This window comes from Amphiura filiformis, chromosome 12 (assembly GCF_039555335.1).
Source record: "Amphiura filiformis chromosome 12, Afil_fr2py, whole genome shotgun sequence".
In the NCBI taxonomy this organism is placed as follows: Eukaryota; Metazoa; Echinodermata; class Ophiuroidea; order Amphilepidida; family Amphiuridae; genus Amphiura; species Amphiura filiformis.
The window spans coordinates 46708660-46730632 of NC_092639.1; the positions used below are offsets into that span (position 1 = coordinate 46708660).

The 21973-nt window shown below is 37.2% G+C and overlaps 1 protein-coding gene across 2 annotated transcripts in view; it reads right to left on the minus strand.

Moving 5' to 3' along the window:
- The window catches only part of LOC140166296 (uncharacterized), a 29842-nt gene extending 10512 nt beyond the window's left edge, over positions 1–19330 (minus strand). For both annotated transcript variants that reach the window (XM_072189711.1, XM_072189710.1), the window contains exons 1-2: positions 19136–19330; positions 13756–13847 (exon numbers count right to left, since the gene is read on the minus strand). The gene's annotated coding sequence lies outside the window, so the exon portion shown is untranslated. The remainder of the gene's footprint in view (positions 1–13755; positions 13848–19135) is intronic.
- Between the last annotated feature and the right edge of the window lie 2643 nt (positions 19331–21973).

Sequence of the window (21973 nt, forward strand, 5' to 3'; positions counted from 1 at the left end):
GTTGACTTTCAAACAAATCTGCTTAGACCTAATATTTGCGGTTTCTTTCTTTTAAAAAATCAAGCTCTTTCACAATACTGTAACATTATTTGTTGAAGTAAATTCTTAGATAGATAATAAATCATAACAAAATGAATAGACCGTACCTTTCTGTATTTTAAATGTCTATACCAAGGTCGCGAAGAAAAAAGTTCATTAAACTTTTCTTTTCAAATTGTGTCAAAAAGAGACTAATTCTACAATAGGGTATAGTGATACTGATATTAGGTAGAGAATAATACCTGATATAGTAATCTGACGAAAAGTCACTTAGGAGTGGGCGTATGGGGCAAATACTAATAGTGTGGTGGTTGGTGTGTGTTTTTGACATAGGCTACTGGATAAAACACTAAATAATGATTTCAATATGTTTGTGGCAACAATACTTTATGATTTGCAGGTTTCTGTGTTAACAATGTTAACCTATAAAGCAGTCTTTATGCAGGGTGTCCCAACATGAAATAAGCTGATACATGGACGGACCACATTATAATTTATGTATATTTTTCTTTTTCGAACCCAACATTTTAGCAGCATTAGCCATAAGTTGTGGTAACGGTGCATACAGGTAGTTCGGTTATCTTCAGTAGATAGCAATTATATGTCCTGGATCTGGGGTCCTTTTATTACAATGCGCATGCTCAGAAAGGGCGGTGATTAAAATTCTGATATTTGGGACATTTTGTAAAGAGGTTTTGACCAAACTTTTGGCGACATTAAGGGGGTACTACACCCCTCGAGAAATGTGTGCCTATTTTTGCATTTTTCTCAAAAACTATTAACACAGTGGTAACAAAAGTTATGTACATTATAGGGGCAAGGAATCCAATTACTACACTGGAATTTCAGTGACCCAAGACAAGCAGTTCGTTATTTATGATAAGAAATAAGGTACCGCTAGGGTGTACCTCATTACCAATCATATTATACTGAACCGCTTGTCTTGAGTCACTGACATTTCAGTGTAGTAATTGGATCCCTTGCCCAAATAATATACATAACGTTTGTTATCAGTGTGTTATTATTTTTTGAGAAAAATGCAAAAATAGTAAAAAATTTGCCACAGGGGTGTAGTACCCCCTTAATTTTATGTTAAAATGAAAAATAAACAAAAAATTAACAAACAAACAAAACAATATATGACATGATATAAAACTTCGTTCACAAATTGTGAAATATTCAAATAATTGGAAAAATAACAAGTTGATGAGCCAGAACGTAGGCCAACTGCAGGTTAGGACTCCATAAAACTAAAATTCTAGCAAAAAAACCTTTTTTTTAGTCTTGGCCTGGTGACTCTTAGGTATGGAAATAGGCCTATATTTTCAATCACGAAAACTTTGGTTGTTAAATCCCAGGTATAGGGACAAATGTTGAAATTCGTCAATTTCTGTACCATTTATTACTATATGTATATACCTGCAAGACCCTACCAAATAATTACTATTTTGCATTGTATAATCTAAACACATACACTGACATAGAAAAATCCCGACAAAAATACTATTCCTGGGTCAAATTTACCTGACCGTGACAAGAGTACATCATGCGTTGGACACCAAACAAAACAACATATCACAACTATTGTTGTTTTCGCATTCCTAGTTTTGCCAAATATTCGACCTTTCAACTTTGATTCTTTTCACGCACCTGGTACTATTCCACTATTGTTGCCTTAGGCACTAATCACAAATTCTTCCCATTTTCTCGTTTGCATATTCTTTTCCGTGGATTTTAAAGAATATTTTAAAAGTTTCACCATAGACTGTAAGGTTTCACTATTTGGGTGTAAACCACGCACCACCGCCAACAACTATGTTGTTAGAACTAGACCATTAGAACTGTACAAGAACCAGAATACAAATAAATTCGAGTACTTTTAGTATTTGTTCGAACCTGGTCCCATCATTACCCAAGCTTGCCTCCGCGCGGAGCGACCGTTTAATCAAACAAACAAACAAACAAACAAACAAAAAAACAGTTTTTTCAATTGTTTAACCACAATATATAGCGGTGTGATTTGAACCAGGCCCTTTGGTTTCCTATATCGATTGAGATACAATCAGATGCGTACACTATGAGCTAAAAACAAGCTCACATATATATTTGGGGGGGTGGGGGAATGTGTATCTTCAATACGAAAGGTCAAAATGTTCAAATGATCGTCGGTTTTTCCTCCCAGCTACATAGGGCCTACACTTTAAGTACATTTCATTAGATTTATAAATTTTACTTCGAGGACTGTTAAATATCAAAAATATCAATTTTTAATACATAAAATTTGTATTATATCGCGCATTTCAAATTTTTTTAATTATTTAATATCAGAAGGACATTCTTCGTATTCAGAATGCAATTCGATATGTCTAATGTGCTCTCATGTCCCAAAAAAATACTGTTCAAACGTTGCTACCCGGTCCCTGAAGGTGTCAACGTTGGAGGTAGATCATGTGAATGATGTGATGAACAATCTCAAACTCAATGCTGTAAGCAAGTGTAACGAGATTGTGGATAGGCTTTTACGACGGGAGTTCATAACAATTGGTAAGTTTTTAGCGGGTTCGCCGTCGCGTCGGACAAGTTTAGAACTGTCAAGCTGTCGTCAGGAGTAGTTCTGACTTCTCCAGGACAAAGTACCTATAAGAATGAGACATGTAGGCCACCCCTTGCCTACTGGTGGCTCTGAAAAGAGCCGTTCACTGAAGACTGCCCCTTGTCAATTACAGAGAACAAGCAGACATAGCCTATCTGCTAATGTAAAAGGTTTGGTGGCTCTGAAAAGAGCCGTTCACTGAAGACTGCCCCTTTTTTGATTCCTCTGCAAATATGTAATTTCAAAATTTAACATGAGGCAGCCATTTATTGCATTCACACGACGACATAGCACTTCGGTTAATATCAGACACAAGTTGATATCCATTGATGTTACTACCGACATGCGACATGACACTTTCCATTTACTAATGGACCCTGTCTGTTGTTGGTTATTTGCCACCTAAATATTTTAGGCTAATCTCAGCCAACGGCGACAACATTTGGTCAGAAATTTATACCTGAACTAACTTAAACCATAGACCATGGCCTATGCTTAAACAGTATTTTGTGGACGTATATCCACGAGAATGTTAAGCATGTGGAAGTTAAATGCTATTCAAAATACTTTAAATTAAAATTAAAAGGCACTCTGAAGTTAAATTGGGTCATAGTCGATCCTTAATCTCCTATACATATAGCATATATATAGCACCACTCTTTCGCGCAACTCTCACGGTTCTGATGCAACAACTTCACTTCCTCATCCTCTTCCTCCTGCTCCTCTTCCTCCTTCTTCTCCTCCTGCTCCTCCTTCTTCCCCTGCTCCTGCTCCTCCTCTTTCAATAGTCGCACTAAATTTCCACATCTTCTCTGCAGTCGCTTAACTTGCCCGATGACCCACTGGTATTTCATGTATCCTCCTGAGGACACACTCAACTTGCCCGATGAACCACTGGTATTTCATGTATCATCCTGAGGACCCACTCAACTTGCCCGATGACCCACTGGTATTTCATGTATCCTCCTGAGGACCCACTCAACTTGCCCGATGACCCACTGGTATTTCATGTAGGGGGGGGGCCTATCCTCCTCAGGACTCACTGAACTTGTCCGATGACCCAGTGATATTCCATGTATCCTTCTCAACACTCACTGAACTTGCCCGATGACCCACTGGTATTTCATGTATCCTCGTCAACACTCACTCAACTTGCCCGATGACCCACTGGTATTTCATATACCCACTGGTATTTCAATCCTCGTCAATACTCACTCAACTTGCCCGATGTATCCTCATCAACACTCACCATGCTCACTCAACTTGTCCGATGACCCACTGGTATTTCATGTATATCCTCCTCAGGACTCCTCAACTTGTCCGGTGATCCACTAGTATTTCATGTATCCTCCTCAACACTCACTCAACTTATCCGATGACCCACTGGTATATTTCATGTATCCTTCTCAACATTTACTCAACTTGCCTGATGACCCACTGGCTGGTATTTCATGTATATCCTCCTCCTCAGGACTCCTCAACTTGTCCGATGACTCACCGGTATCTCAGGTATCCTCCTCAGGACTCACTCAACTTGTCCGATGACCCACTGGTATCTCAAGTATCCCCCTCAACACTCACTCAACTTGCCTGATGACTCACTGATGTTTCACGTATATCCTCCTAAGGACTCACTACTTGCCCGATGAACCACTGGTTATTTCACAATAGTCTTATTTGTGCTATAGCAACATGCTATATGCAACATCGTTCAGGTGTGTTTCAGAGTACACATATAGGTGAAAGTTGGACTCGCAGTCTTTATAGTCTCAATCTGAAGTTATACTGGACACTCGGGCAAGTAACAGCCGTATTTCAGCTTGTCCGACACGTTTATAAAAAAAACCACATTCTCCTCTCCTCCCATTCCAGTCCCAAACTATCTTCACGTCCACCCTCTTTCTTCTGAAATAATCTTTCCATCATACGTATTTGTCTTCACCTCAGTTCGCAAAATTAAAATATCGCTCCTGAAGAATAACCCTATAATAACCATAACCCTAAATCCAGCTCCAGGCTGGAACACTAACCCTAACCCTAGCGCAATGTGTTAATGAAATTTCATTTAAATAGCGCCTTATCATTAGGCCTACAGATTCTTTTTTTTACTTTACTTTACTTTTTGAGCTGTACATTTCGTTTGATAAAGGCTTTGGAACTTTTTTTTATTATTATTTAATTTTATTTATTTATTTTAAATGATATTATTTTTTTTGCAAAAAAGAAAAAAAGTTAGGGTCGGGCCTAATTTTAGGGTAGGTCGGGTTACGGCAATCAAACAATTTTGTAGGCCTTATTTGAATATTAGTATGATAATGACCATTCATCCTTATCATTCTCGTCATCACCAGTCCTCATAATCGCATCGTCATCAGCATCATATGCTTTATCACCCTATCCTCATCATCAGCCCTCTTTCACCTCATCGTCATCAGGATCACCTGCATTATCACCCTCATCCTCACCATTTATCCATATCATTCTCATCATCACCAGTCCTGCTCCTCCTTATCAATATCATCATCCTCATCAGTCCTCATCAATCCTTCTCCTCGTCGTCATTGTCATTGTCATTGTCATCAGCACCCTCTCCATTATCACCCTTGTCATTATCACCCTTGTCGTTATCATCATTGTCATCATCAGTCCCCCTTCTGCTCCTGCTCCTCATCATCGGCATCATCTACATTACCACCCTCATCATCATCATCCTTACTATTCATCCTTATCATTCTCATCATCACCAGTCCTCCTAATTGTCATCAGCATCATATACATTGTCATCCTCGTCATCATCCTTACCATTCATTATCATCATCACCAGTCCTCCTAATCGTCATCAACATCATATGCATTATCACCGTCATCATCATCATCCTCCCCTCATCGTCATCATTGGCCCTCCTTCTATTCCGCCTCATTTTCATCAGGATCATCTGCATTATCACCCTCACCATCATCCTCACCATTTATCCTTATCATTCTCATCACCACCAGTCCTGCTCCTCCTTATCATCCTCCTCATCAGTCCTCATCAATCCTTCTCGTCGTTGTTATTGTCATCGTCATCAGCACCCTCTCCATTATCACCCTTGTCATTATCACCCTTGTCATTATCATCATTGTCATCATCAGTCCCCCTTCTGCTCCTGCTCCTCATCATCGGCATCATCTACATTACCACCCTCATCATCATCATCCTTACTATTCATCCTTATCATTCTCATCATCACCAGTCCTCCTATTGTCATCAGCATCATATACATTATCACCCTCGTCATCATCAACATCCTCCCCTCATCGTCATCATCAGTTCTCCTTATCCTGCTCCTCATCGTCATCAGGATCATCTACATTATCATCATCCTCACCATTTATCCTTGTCATTCCCATCATCACCAGTCCTCCTAATCGTCATCAGTATGCATTATCACCCTCGCATCACCAGTCTTCCTTCTCCTCCTCTTCCTCCTCCCCATCGTCATCATCAAGATCATCTGCAATTTACCACCCTCATTATCATCCTCACCATTTATCCCTGTCATTCCCATCAATGGCCATCATCACACCATTCGCGCTCCTCCTTATCATCATCATCATCCTCATCGTCATCAGCGTCTTCTGCATTGTCACCTTCGTCGTCATCATCGTTCTCAATCTTCCCTTTCCGCCCCCTCCTCATCATCATAGCATCATCCGCATTACCACCCGGGTTACCACCATCCTCATCATCATCCTCCTCATCATCATCCTCGCCTTTTATCCTATCCTCCTCATCATCACCAGGATGATAATGAAGACGATGATGCAGAAGGGGAATGCAGATGATGCTGACAACGGTAAAGCAGTGCTATTACAGTTATAGGCCAATCAAATTAAGGAAAATCAGGACGTAACCCACCACTAATTGCAGCAGAAACCATTTAATCACCATTCATTTCAGAAAAGTATATTTAAGAAAATATCAAAAGTCCCCAAAAGTCCAAGTTGTGGAACAGTGCCTAATTTGCATCTAAAATATGCCGTTTATTTCAAAGTTGGTCATACCAGTGCCTTGCTCTCATCATAAGGATACAGAAAAAGTATAGTTTGATCAGTCTCCGACATAGTTCTTTAGTTATAGGCAAAAAAGTCAAAGGTCAAATTTTGCGTCCACATCGTTTACAATGGAAATATGCTCCAATTTTAATCCAACTGGTCTCAAATTGTTCCTTTGGCAAAAATAAATCGAAATGTGAAAAGTTGCATTATTTTGGATGTTTTGTTCCATAGGTAACATCACAAAATAGGTCAAGGTCAATACGGAATAATATGGAATTTTATCATCTTTGCCATTTTACCAGGGTAACAAACCACCTGAGCTGAGATATGGCAAACTATTCTTTTATACATTTAAAAATGCTTTTGCAAGCGGAACAGTATGAGACCATTTTTAAAATCAAAATCAGAGAATTTTTAATTTTTCCCCCCTGCATGTAGAGTCCAAATTTTGACATTTGACCTTTCCCCTATAACTCAAGAAATGTACATCGAAGATAGGTCAAACTATACTTTATCTGAATCCGTACATGTACGAGAGGAATACATTGGTATGGTTTTTAGCAAGATTTGACCAAATTTGAAATTTCACCCCCTGCATAAGCGGCCATTTTGGATTTATGCAAATTAGGCACTTTTCCACTACTTGGATTTTGGGGGACTTTTGATATGTTTTTGTGTTGGCTTTTGGGAGACGGATGCATGCGAAATGGATTCTGTTGCAATTAGTGGTTGGTGATTTTTTAATTTGATTGGCCTATTACTATACTGACATTATATTACATAATGTACTACTATTAGACCTCTATTTGTGATCAGAAAAAACCCTGAAAGAAGACTACTTCTATTATTGAACACTGTCATTTTGTCGCTTCCCACAAACATAAATATTTAGATTTTCACCGGGATTATGCGTATTTATGTGTAGGCGAATGCCGTAACATCTAATTGATATTCAAACATCTTATGAAAAGGTGAAATTCACCCTGATCATGCTGATAGTACGCCTCAAAGGTTTTGCATAAAGTGTAGCCATGACAACACAAAAATACAACTTCGTTACCTGGATCGATGATCTTGATCTTGTTATTTTTTTTGGTATTTCATTATTTTTTTCCGAATACACAAGTCAGAATTCAATTACAGTAAATCAAAAGTTGAATAATGATCTTGATATTATTACTGTACGATACTTGGTCATTTGGTTATTTACTGCTTCATATGTTTTCTATTTATAGCATGATTAGAATGATATAATTTAAAATGATAAAACAAAAGTTACCCAAAAACATTATTATTATGGTATAACGAATGAACGAATGAATGAATGAATGAATGAATGAATGAACGAACGAATGAATGAATGAATGAATGAATGAATGAATGAATGAATGAAAGAATGAATGAATGAATGAATGAATGAATGAATTAATTAATTAATTAATTGGTGGATAAATAGACGTGCACGATATAGGCCTATTGTTATTCATCATGTGCGTAATGCGGAAGTTTATGGTAGGTCAAGTTCAACTGAAGCTGTTGAAGATGTGACAAAAGACCTTGAGCACAATGTACAAACCAAATTTGTCCTAAACACGTCAAACAGTAGTGGTTAAGTTCATCGCAAAATCAAGGATTTTTTGTTGTTGAAGGTCAAGTTTTCTTAATTTTGCTAATTATGAGCCCACTTGTTTGTCAGTTACTACAACAAAATCGTATACAAAAAGTAACAATTAAAATAAACAACGCCTTGAAGGAGAGTTGAACACCTACTTTAATATCAAAATGTGCATATTTAGGTCTTCTTTGGTCACGTTTTTAATAACAATGGCTTGGAGATCTGGTGACAAATTATTAATTGTTTATAGTATTGTCTTCAAAATACTACAGGGTGTTCCTGAAAGAACTGTTTCGTCTGAAACGTTTTAATTTGTGGGTATTTTAATTTTAATGCCCAAACCAACCCGAACTAAATTAGCCATCACATTTTTGAATTTGGACAATTGACCACTCCGTTCTTATAAAATTTGACGAAAATTTCTTCATTTTCAATCCGTTCCACGGAGTCAAATATCAATACACGCCTCATAATCATGATAAATAAGTAGTATCGATTACCGATTTTTTTAAATCTGTGGATTGAGCTAACGCAGTCAAGTTAGCTCAATCGTTAAGGCGTTCGACTATGGTGCGAGAGGTTGTGGGTTCGAACCCTGGCGGTGCATAGTATGCTCTCCGGCGTGGAAAATTGAGTTAGCTTGAAATTCCCCTGGACAAGGAACTTACTGCTAATTGTCCCGTTGTAACCCGTACGAAACTCGGGGAGCTGATCCTGGTTGCGATGGTTATTTGTGGAATAGGCAGTGTGCGCTCTTGTAGCAGCAAAGTCCCTGATTTGTTGTTAAATGGTTTTTGGAATGATGTGGGGCCGTAGTGGTCAGCGACAACCTGTAAAGTGTGCTGAGGCTTGTGTATCAAGCGTTGTGCCTTTGCGTAGCGCACTATAAATCACTGCGTCAATTATCAAAATTCAAAAAGTATAGTTCGATGCTTCAGAAGATGGGTTATTGTCAATTGTCATAGCTTGATAGAAACCCGTTCGGCGTTTTCTAACAAGTGTTCTTCATCAACCAAGCTGCCAAACTTCTGTAGTCAGGTAATATATCACAATGAAGTGAATTTTGCGGAATGTTGTGTCACTAAAGAAAGACTCGATAAATAATAATAATCATCTATTTTTATCGAACCTTTTCAAGGAATATATAAATATGGACAAACACATATAATGGTTCTTTTTCACGAAGCATAAATATATCTATTTTATAACGGTCCTTATTAGTAATGGATGAATTCACTACAACAATTATTATTTTGATAGCGTGAAGCTTTTGAAGCTTAAATGAGATGTTAAGTGATGCAAATTGGTGTCTGTAAATACCTCTTCGCATCCTGGATGTAAATAGACCTACTATTTCTATGCATCAAGGGAGATATGTTAAGCTTTTGAAAACCAGACCGATGTCAAAAATATTAATATTAAAAAAATTACCTAGGATTGTATTTTCGGTCACGGTGTTGTTAATTTCATTAACATTATGATCCCACATATATCCGTTTTTATATGTTTTAGTTATATTATGTTTTAAGTCAGGATTACAACTGTAGAAGTCGCGGGATGCAGCCTGTATTCAGGGTCGCAAAGTGGACAACTTTTAAAATTGCTCGGTATTTTGTTTTTAAGATGCCGAATAAAATAATGCCGGTACACTAATCACATACATGCTGCACTTGTTTTAATTAGGCCATTGTGATATCAAATATTATTTAAAAATGTCCAGAAATTGTTCGGCCATCATCATTCATTAATAATATCCACAGGTAAAAAATGCAACCGAAATTATAGGAGGGTGCAGCTCTATACAGTCTTATTACATTTACAAGACTGCCCTACCACAACCCCTAACCATAAACTCCGTAAACGAGGACTGGAATCAAGTCTAGCAAGTTGCACCCTATTCGGTTCAAATTTTGATATAAAATTGGATCGATTGAGCCCATATTTATTGGTCGAGCTATGAGTTTTAAAATATTTTAAAACTCATAGCGAAAACCAATAAATATTGGGCGTAAAGCATCCAATTTTATCATTATTATAATTATAATATTATGTTTTGGATCCAATATTTGCACACACTTGGTTCATCAAAACATAATAATGTGAGATATAGACATACATATACACTTTAAGTTTCAGGCAAACTTGACAAAATATTTGGTGGGCCACTCTGGGGGTGGCCAAGGGGGGTTCCCCCCCCTCGGAGTTCGAACATTTTAGGTCACAAACATCCATTTTCCCTCTATTTTATCACAATTTGTTAACTTCACCTAGGATTATTGGAGGAGGGGGCTGAAAGTTGTTCCAGCCCCGCTCATATTTGCCCATTTTAGCCCCAATGCGAAGGGCATAATTATTGCGAGTGAACAAGGCAAATGTTATTATGAAGGGGGCGTGGCACTTTTTCGGTACCAGGCATCCAGTACTAAAACACATGTGAAGTATCGGGCAAGGCTGCCATGAAATAGCAACTGATTACCATGATTACCGGACCGAGAATAATATTAAATGTAAGATAAGATTTTTAATCGCCGGTCGGTATAATGTCGTTATAAACAGTGGTGCCGATTTCTTTTTGACATGGGCGGGTGGGGTGGGGTGAGGTTCTTGTAGTATGGAGAATCCAGCACCGTTTGGCGACATAATGAGTTCATGGTACAAAAAATACAAAATACTGAAGCTAAAATGGTGAATGGTGCAAACTGCACTTTTACTAGCTTAAAATGGCCAAATATGAATAATCTGATCAGAATCCTACATACAGGTGTCAACATGGGTGGGGGTGGGGGGGGGGGGGGTTATAAAAAAATAAAAAATACTCCCCCCACCGATTAACACCTATATTATAACACCTATAATCATTCAAACCAAACTCACTAAAAAGCTATAATGCAAACTTTGGTTTAATCCAATGGATCCCGAGCTGATCAGAATGCCCGAATATATCAACTTTTTCTGCTGTCACATGAATAGCATGGTTACCCCTTCTTTATCATAAGTAAAACATTTTTTTAATAAAAATTCCCTTTAAAGGGAAAGCCAGCTTCAATGCAGAAGATGCCTTGTAATTAGTTTGGGTGGTGGCATTTTTAGGATCACTCTTTTTATGATCCATCATGTTTCATGACAGTCCACCAAACCATCAATGATGAGAACATGCACACAGAAACAGCAAACCAAACAACTCCTATAACTTCCTGTCAATTAATTACTCCAAATTGTTCTGTCTTTTTGTCTTTTTCTGCCTTTTAGGCTACCCTTAGCTCATTATTAATATAAAGAAATGCAGTTTTTAGTTAATTGGCTAAAACTGCCATCCTACTTGCCTTATACATGCACATTAATTTTATATTAATTCGCAATTTATACTTAATATAGCACATTATAAAATGTATAAAGACTGATATTGTTCAATTATAATAGGCCTACATGTATATAAATTATACCCATATCAAAAATAGGCCCTGAAATTGCATCGAATTTTTTTAAATGTTTTAATTCGATTTGTTAGGAAAAGTAAGTATGTTTTGCCGTTTCAACGAACGAAAACGAGTGAGTATTACCAAAGTTATGTTTGAACTAATTAATTATGACTTTAAAAGTTTAAAGGCCTAAATGTAACAATAATAGTTAATATATATAGCATCATATGGTCAGCAGAAGAAAATCTGACATCACCTATGATGTCATATCAGTGTCCTTGACCGGGGGTCCTTACTCCTTGACCACTGAACAGCGTGATATCATGTTGATAACAGATCTATAGAATCAAAATCTTCATCATATCCCGGATCATATCACAGATTCTCAACAATCTGTGATCATATGGACCATATTGATGTGAAAGTAGTTATCTATCATATCCTGTGTCGTTTTATGGATAAAAATGACTCAAAATGTTATTGATGAAATGGTTGCTATCATAAACATCAGTTTTGTCTTTTCAACGGGAAAAATCCGATGCAAAATAAAGTTTTTAGGGCCTAGCTATAATATGGGCATAATTTATGCATATAGTATTGAACAATGTACCCCATTTGACATGCACTTATAGATAAATAAATTGTCTTACTTTATTAATTTAATAACTTCTTTATTATAAATAAAATGACACATAACTATTTGATTCATAAAATTACATTCAACAAAATGATTGAAGAGAAAACACACAAGGCACTAGGCAGACTGTTATAGAATGGAGTATGTAAGATGCCATGTCCATAGCTTCGCAGGAGTTTCCGACTAGCAATCAACATGATCAGCACATTCAGAAAAACACAGTTTAAGAGTGAAGATTGTAGTGAGTAACCAGTCCTTTATAAATGTGCTGGCCACTATCTATTATAATATAGTAGGCTTAAAATATACATTGCGAATTAATTAAGTTATTTTAAAATAAAATGTACATGTAAGTTAACTCAAACCGGCAGTGTATATATCGAAAGCAGTGAAATCGGACATTCCTAAGCGAAGATATTGAGTTCGTAAGTTCTGGTATTACAAAATTGGAAATTGAGATATCGTGGGTAAAAAGCTGAAAAGACAAAAAAAAACGACAAACAACAACAACAACAACAACAACAGAACAAACAGACCAGAACAATTTGGAGTACATGTAATGAATTAAAAGAGTTGACATGAGATTAGGAATTAATGTTTTCTGCTGTTTCAGTGTGCATGTTCTCATCGTTGATGGTTTGGTGGACTGTCATGTAGATGTAAGCGTGATCCTAAAAATGCCTTTCACATTGACCAAAACTAATTACAAGACCTCTTCTACATTGAGGCTGGCTTTCCCTTTTAAAGGGAATTTTTATTATCCATAAAACGATACAGATTATAGGATATTTTTACTTTGACTTTTACGTCCATAAAGGTTTTAATCATGTTATCAATACACTCACATCTCATGCTATGCTGATCTCCAGGAGGTCTGCGAATGTAAATCTAAGAACGCCTGATAACAAGGATTCTATAATTTTCTTTCGTTGATATGCTGTGGAAACTATTATAGGCCTGGCATGAACTTTTAATGTCATATTTCCTTCAAACCATAACTTTTGAAATTCTCACTCGTTTTCATTCGTTGAAACGGCAAAACATACTTTCTTTTTCTTACAAATCCAATAACAGGTCTATTATATATTTTCACCATAAAAAGTTCCGCAAAGTAATTCAAACCAATGCTAGTACCCCGTAATCTCTTTAGCAAACAAAGACGATCTCCGAATTAGATCATAGCCAGCTAACGCTGGCGAAAATTTAGAAAAAAGGCGGGCGGGGCTGGGGAACATGCAGCATGGATGTGATCTATTTATAGTCATTATAATGTTAGATTAGGAAACATTCATTATCTTATTATCCAAAGTTGATGTTTATTTGGGATCTAACCTGACTTTTCATATAGTTGTATAGGTATGGAATAAATCAAGATTGGAATTTAAAAAAAAGTCAAAATGTTACAACTTACCATGATTATGTTCGAGAGCAATCCACACTCTGATCGTCAATGTATAAAAATCTACCGGCTAGTCTGATGTTCCAGGCGCACACTGACAAGCTCTGTTGTTGATAAATGGATAAATAGATAAATGAAAGATGTTTTATCGTAAAACTAATAAATATAGTTGTGACCTCCAATGCAAATCTTCTTCCGTTTACAGTTAACAGTAAAATGATGTTTTGAGTACATAGCGTGAAGAGGTAGGCCTATGATCAGATGATGGGTGGGTCCAGTGAACTCAAGTAAGAGTAAGGAATGTCAAATGTGAACTCAAGCATGAAGTGGTCCGTCGAGAAGAACCCTCCAGCTTGACAAGACAGTATTATCACGAGCACGAGGGCCCTTCTCGACGGACTAACATGAAGTGCATGATAAAAAAAAGTAAAGGATTGTTCACAAAATACACAAAACCATACTATTGCGTGTATAAAGAAAATGTTTTTGCAGATTAGGCCTAAATACAAAAAACACTGTCTGCAAAGTGCAAAAACTGTGTTTCGAGATTGACCACAAATTTACGTAATCGGACGTATTATATGTTAAATTCTAGGACTTCACGTTTAATTCCTAAACACGAGATATCAATTCCATGAACATGCTTAGTATATATTACATGCATGTTTGCAAATCAATTACAAAATGGATTTCACATTTGGCATGTTTTATTGGGGTACTTTCAGAGGGCACCTGTCCACCTGTCCCCACGGAGAACGACCTGTCCCCCTGTGTAACATCTTACGAAAGTACCCCCTCTTTCACTCCATGATTCGGACTCAGTGATAGTTTAGAGTGTTATGCCTGTTTTGTGTGTCAATTTTCGTCACTTTTCGTCGAATGCCGGGGTCGAATGTTACCCACTCCTGAAAATCCCCCTCCCCAGGTCCCCTTCCCTCTCTGGGAGCTCGGGAATATTATAGGGCAACCATATGTCTAGATAAGGTATCAGTCTTGTGCGTGTGACAATTTGATGAACCACGGGGTATTTCATTTCTAGCGTTTAAATTTACGAAAACTATGTCACCAAACGACACAAATGAACCCATTTTGATTGTCTCCGATGCGTGACATGACAGTGTGTCTTCATGGTTAAGGTCCTTTCCCGGGGTCCTTAAATATTGATATCACCATGGGCTAATCACCATGGATTCATAATGCAGACATCAAAACATATAATCAATTAGGACATCATCTATAATTTATTAAATAATTATTATAATCTATCACAGCTATGTAATTATTTCAATAAAAGCAGAAAACCATACCCGTCCAAGACCTTTAGCCTATATAATTAATATGCACGGTCAAGTTCAACTCATTTTAACTTTTCAATAGTTCCTCTTTTAAGAAGTCTAGTTTATCCAAGGACAATGTTATTATTAAGGAGGTCAGATAACTACACGCTTTATTGAACAAAAAATCCCTTTAAAAGGTAGTGCCCAGACCATGGAAGTCACATGACTGCTCCCACCTTGGCTCCACGTAACCATGGTAACTGCGAAGAAGTTGGCAATGTAGTCTGGATACAATATTATAAAACACAGGTCTTCTGATCTACCAAGAAGATGGTGATGTTACAACTAAAGAACCCATACCATACTCCACAACTGCAACTGGAGGTCAGGTAGGGGCCTATTGACTTTATTGAATAACAGTTCGCAAACTTATATCATGGCAATCGAGACAAGGTTCAATGATATATCCAAAAGGTGTTCAATTTCTTTTATTCTGAGGATCCTTTCTTCCAAGAAAAAAGAATGAAAGCTACAAAAGAAAACCACAGATTTTAAAAATGGCATAGTTCAGGACAAATTGTAAACGTACTTTGACCAAGACCTGATTTCCGGGTCAAGGACATTGGCTGTCAGCTACATAGATACGAGATGGTCCTGGTAAATACAAGTAATTTGGAGTCTTGCAACAAGAGCATGCATCGTCAACTTTAGCTAATTTGTACATTAGTACCTTTTTTTAATCAAAAATTTGTCCCGGCTGCACCCTGCCACAAAACATAATACATCCCAAGTGAATGATCCGCCCAGAAAAAAACACCCCATTTTCTCGCTCGGGCGTTCTCGTTCTGAGACGAGGATATTAGAATATGAATTCAAAAAAGGGGCTACAGAGTAGACCATTTTTGAATTATGGAGGTTATTGAACTATGAGATAGGAAACTGATACCACTTTTGCTCAAACTAATAAAAGCTGCAGCTTTTGCACGAAAGCAATGTGACATTGCTATCTACTGAAGATAGCTCATTGCGAGTAGTGAAATATAGGTCATTTGCAGTTCGCAACTTCCGACTATACGAGTTAGAAATTATGATCACACGAAAACCACACGATAAGGACCTCGGAGAATATGGCAAGTGTAACAAATGAAAGCATTTATTTCAAATTAGTTACAATACAATTGAAAGTGTTAACATGATTTATGTTAAGAGTGAATGAAAACCACTCGTAATCGTAAACATTCCATTCAAGTCCTGGCTGACATGCCATCTACTCAATGCAGCCAGCCAACTTTCCGTTCAAACAGGGGTCCTCGTTATTTTGCCAGGCATTTTGCTCAATCCAATTTTCAAATCTTATATTTTTCAATCTTAGATACTTAAATTAAAATCTTCACAAATTAAAATTTTAGGCTGAAAGATTACATTTCAGATCTAAAATATTTAGAGTTCGAATCCCGGGGTTCGAATATATGCCTAAAATTTGAAAATCTAAAAATCGGCCCGATTCTCTTATTTTACAAGCTGGATGGGCATGCATATTGCCAAATGTATGTGGTTAAAACCGGTAACCATGGTATCTTATGAAGCACTATAGTGCTCCCCATGTAATTTTCCCGTATTTTTTCGCAAGAATCAAATATGACGGGAAAACTTTAAAAAATTGTCCTTTTCAGAAAGTCATGTATCATGATGTATGCGGTTGTCAAGGTGATGACACGTAACACCAGATTGAAAAAGGAAGTAAAATTTACTAAACAGCAACTGTGTCAATTTACTTTTGTTACATACCAACATGTAGGCGGAATGTGATGGCAATGACCTTGATTGGTCTAAGCGCTGGTTTGTCCTTGAGAATGAATTCAACTACGTGGGTCACAGGTCATGCTCCTGTCGTCATGTTTCGCATGACAAGTCAGCCGGCAAGACATTTATAACCATGGCAACCGAAATATTTGTTTTCCCTAAAAAATGAATCTTATTTTGCCATTCACCAAATACTTCAAACATTCCAATTCCGTTTAGGGGCGGTGCAATAATTATGATTTATGAGCCCTCGATGGGAGGGTAAAATTAGGGGGGGGGGCGTTTGGAAATTTTACCCCGGGGTCATAATTATTGCACAGCCCCTTACCGAGTGTCTTCACTAAAACATTTCACGAGCTTACACTGATTGTCATTTTTGGTCGAAAATTTAAAAACACATTTCAAATTAAAAATTATGTAATTTTAACTATTAGCCTATAGACCACTTGGCATGTGACGTCATTGCCCGGCAGTATGCGTGCGCATTATGACAATTTACATTGTTCTTTGCCCTGCAGTGTGCGTACGCATCATAGTCTGCTAAGGGCACGTGCATTTTAAATCGCCCGCCACATTTCATACAGTACAAGAAAGCCATTGAACAGTGTAGCGGCTCGTTCGAGCATATCGATAGACGAGTCCCTCGCCTTTGTTGATAAACAGTGATGTCAAGTGGTCTATAAAGGTAGGCCTTAGTATAATAATAGGCCTAGCCCTTTTTTCATGTGTGATCATTAAGACAATTCATGAAAATAACCCATCAAAGGTCAATTTTCATTACGCACTGATGTATGTTCATTTGAGGGAAGTCGGAGGCAAGTTTAGTTGATTTCTCTCCCTACCCCATAAAGATCACATATGAAACACTATTAATGTGCTAAACAAAATTCCCTTGAAAAGGGAAGTGTCCCTAGATTCTTATGGCAGTAGCACTAGCAGCATGCATATTAAGCTGACCAAAAATAACGTCGGTAAGATTACTTTTTAATAACACAAATAATATTGGCTATTATCACAATGAAAAAAAAGTGCATTTGTCATTGCACATAAGAAACCAAAGATTTCAATTTTTTGTCAAAAAATAATATTTATTATATATAAATAGGCCAAAATAACAATAGTGATATTGATAATTTTTAAGACCCACCGATACTGACCGGGTCTTTTGAGATAAATCTATATTTGATCCCTGGAAATAATCGTAATTGGCGAGTCGCTTAAAAGTTGATAAAATCAAAAATGCCATAACTAAGTGAAATGGTTACCATGGTAATTTGCGATTGAACAAAATGCAAGTTTAATTCGTATCGACTTGAAGAAATCAAGTTATGTGGATTTTGTTGAACTGTTCACACATTTTCGGTGCATGCACAAGTCGAAAAAAATTACATCAAAAAATTATATAATCGGATTTGGTTGAATTATAGTAATGTTCTGTGGACTATAAACTTTAAAAGTTCAACTGAGCTAGAAGGGGTCGGTCTCGAAACCACCTTGGTAAACACTGGTAAAGTCTATCTCATGTGTCGATATTTAGTGAACAGTTGGAGGCGACCACTTGGGTTTTACCGCACTGAGTATCAACAGGTGTTTGATGCTTTGGAAGAAGAATTACTCTAAACTTATTGATGCTACAATTATTTAGACTTAACCAAGATAATCTTTGAGTCAAAGGGTAAATAAAGTAGGCCTATCCAATATACATAGCGTCCTATATAGCACTAAATGTTAACATATTAAAATAATTTATAATCATAAAATCATAGATTAGCGGTCTCTTCCCAGGAGTAGTTTTATTTGAAATCTGGGAGTTTATTGGGCCTCCATGGAACGTATATATATTCTGCCAAATAAATCCTGCTTTGACTTTTAAATTATTCTGTTTACATCGTAAGGTATTTTAGGTCAACTTCCTGTGACACTATTATTTTCCTATTTTACTTTGCAGAACCCTGGGCCGATAATGACAATGACCGAGCGACGACCGCACGTAAACGCGCCACGCCCATCAAACTTACTTTTCTCTATACACACATACTACTCCAGTGATGCTGTTTCATTGCATCTATCACTAGTCTAAAGTTGCAATATTACATGTATAAGATGAAAAAATCATCAAAAGTGTTGTGAAAAAATGATGCTATAAATTATGTGCCAACTGATGCAAGAAAAATATTTAGTTTCAAAATCCGTAAAACTATTGACATAATTTAGTAAGGCTAATTAAGAACGCATGGCATCCCTGTCTAAATATAATCTCACACCTGATTATACAAAGTTTTGAATATGTTATAACATGCGTGCAAACTTACCTATTTTATGCCAAAAATATCCGATCTTGAGGAAAGCAGCACCAGATATCCGAATAAAAGTGCAATCCGTGAAGAATAATTCTCACGTAGAAAACGGTCGATTTCAAGTTTCCAGTGCAAAACAGCGGAGTTTTAAAGACCCAAACTTGCGTGGTTGTCACCGCTTTGGCATTGAACTTGGAATGCGATGAATTCGCTCGCTGCGCACGACAAAATCAGCAATTGTACGATCGCCCCCGCCCCGGTCATGGATGGACGCATGGATGCGCTCACGACTATAGGCCTAGCGAGATTTCACAATAAACAAAATAGTTATTTTGTTGCAAAATGCATTGACCATGTTGACAGTGACTGAATTTACTCATATGATTGGAAAAAAATGTACATGTGAACACGATATTTGTATTCCTTATCAAAAGCTATACATGATTGGAATTTTTGTCAACTGAGTTTAATTTGTTACAAATTCCAATCAAATAGGGCTCCCATCCCCAATTACAAATGGCCAGAGAACACGGATAGGCCATATTCAGGCCTATAAACAGTTTTAAAAGTACATAATAGCATAGCTACTTGGATGTATATATGTTAGGTATAGTAGGCCTATGCATTTGGCTCAAACGAAAAAAAAAAGAAGACATACCCCCCAAAAAAAAAACCCCAAAAAACGAAAGGGGTGTAAAATTGTCCTTGTATCTCTGATGTGGGTATACTTGATTGTTTAGATGCACAGGCCCACCAGTTGCCAGGGGGTGCCGCCTCCACAGTTTGTTTCTGTTGTTGTTGAACAATTCATCGAAATTAAGATTTTGGCATTTTTTTGGAATACTATTCTGTGGTGAATGGTAATATTTTTTTAAAGTTCGTTGATGTTGGGAAGTCGGCATTGTTTACGTGAACAAAGATGCCCGAAATTATAACGTGCAAACTAGGGAACAAGACGAAGTTCGAAATGTTTTTGTTCCGAACTGTTTTTATTTCATTTAACACGCTTTTCTATGGAAGGTCATCAATCCGAAATGTTTTCGTGGTCGAAATGTAATTTGTCCGAAAAATATTTAGTCCAAAGGTCATTTGTCTCAAAAAGTCGGTCATTACTCCGAATGGCCATTGTTCCGAAAGATAAGTCCTTTGAAAGTTCGTTACTCCGAAAGATTTTTGTTTATTCAGTTTGGGCATTTAGTCCTACAATGGTATGGGGGTCATTACACAATGCTATTTTCGGAGAATGACCCTGGAGCAGGCTGATGGCAATGGCCCTTCGGAATAATAACCTTTCTTAAACTTGTTTTCCAAAGGGGAGGGAGATTTGGTGTAAAGTGGACTTTTCCCCAAATTTGGACCTTTTTGACCAAAAAACCCAAAAACCTGATTTTTTCCTCGCTACGCTCGCAAATTCTTAAATTTTGGGACATTTTGTATACTTTTTGCAAATTTGGGGAGCGCACCCCGCCCCCCCTGCGTACGGGCCTGGTTCATTGTCAATTCGTCACTGAAAACTGCAGGAATAAGTATTCTCTAGTAACAATACTTGGATCAAGACTAGTTTAGCCCGGCGCTTCAGCAACTAAATTTGACCAAGAATCAGGCAAGAATGCACAACCGCTTTTGCGCCACCTTTAGGCAATTAAAATTGCTTACAATTTAGTAGTTACTAAATGTGCAAAAAGTATGTATGGATAGCAGTAGGAGGCGCTATATCCAAGCCATGATGACCCTCATCGGGTGAAATTCGGGCTTCTATAGCTTTCTATTAGGCTAATAAATAAATAATTAAATAAATAGATAAATAATAATAACAATAATAAAAAAAAAAAAACCAAGAAACAAACACTAGAACAAACACAAAACCAGTTTATTTCCAGCAGGTGGCATAAAGAACATAATACGAAATACGGTTTTTATTTTTTAGCTTTGAGGGTCAGGAAGTTTCAGCGTATAGTAAAAGTATCATGAAATCAGTGCATGGTAGACTAGATACGAAATTATACAATGACTTCAATTGATTTCACATTGTTTGTAAACAAAATATATTTAAAAATATATTTGGATGAATTTTTTCATTAATTTTTTGCTTGAAAATATAATTTGTTTCTGGAGTTTCTCAAAAACCCAGTGCGGTAAAAATGCTCCCAAAAACGAAATTCGCGCGGTCTAATTGAAACCGAAGTTGTATCTTATAGCCTCAGGCCTTGTGGGCCGCTGAGGCCCCGGCGGGTCCGAGGATGACTTGCGGGGGCACTGGACAGAGCCCCCGGAAATGGGCCTTTTTTTGGAGAGACTCACATGCTGGGATCATCTAAGTTGATTTTTAAAAAAGTTTTTAAAAAAATGACAATTTAGGTTAACAATCCACAAATTGAAAATAAATTACAATTTACTATCCTCAAAGGGCAATGTTGCAATTTGTATTAACTTTGGTCTATGCTAAAATGATATAAAATACACTCAAAACCAATGGATCTATATCATTTCAGAAACCAAAGTAAATACAAATTACAATATAGCCCTTTGAGAATAGTGAATTGTAATTTATCTTCAATTGTAAAATTGGGTCTTTTTGAGCGGCGAACAGTCAAACACAAGGGTCTTTCTTGGCTTTCTGGGTGAAAATCGCCTGAAAAAACCCCCCAAAACAACAAACAGAAATCTGAGGAATGAGCGGTCTTTAGAGCTGAAATTATCAAAAACAAGGGTCTTTCAGAGCTCTATATTTTGGTCCAAAAAACGTGGCTTTTCCGGAGGTACATTCCCGTATGGTCATTTGGGTTAAGTGTCCCCGGCCTAATGTTACTTGAATAACTTGATTTACCATGTTTAGGACAGTGAACGAGACAA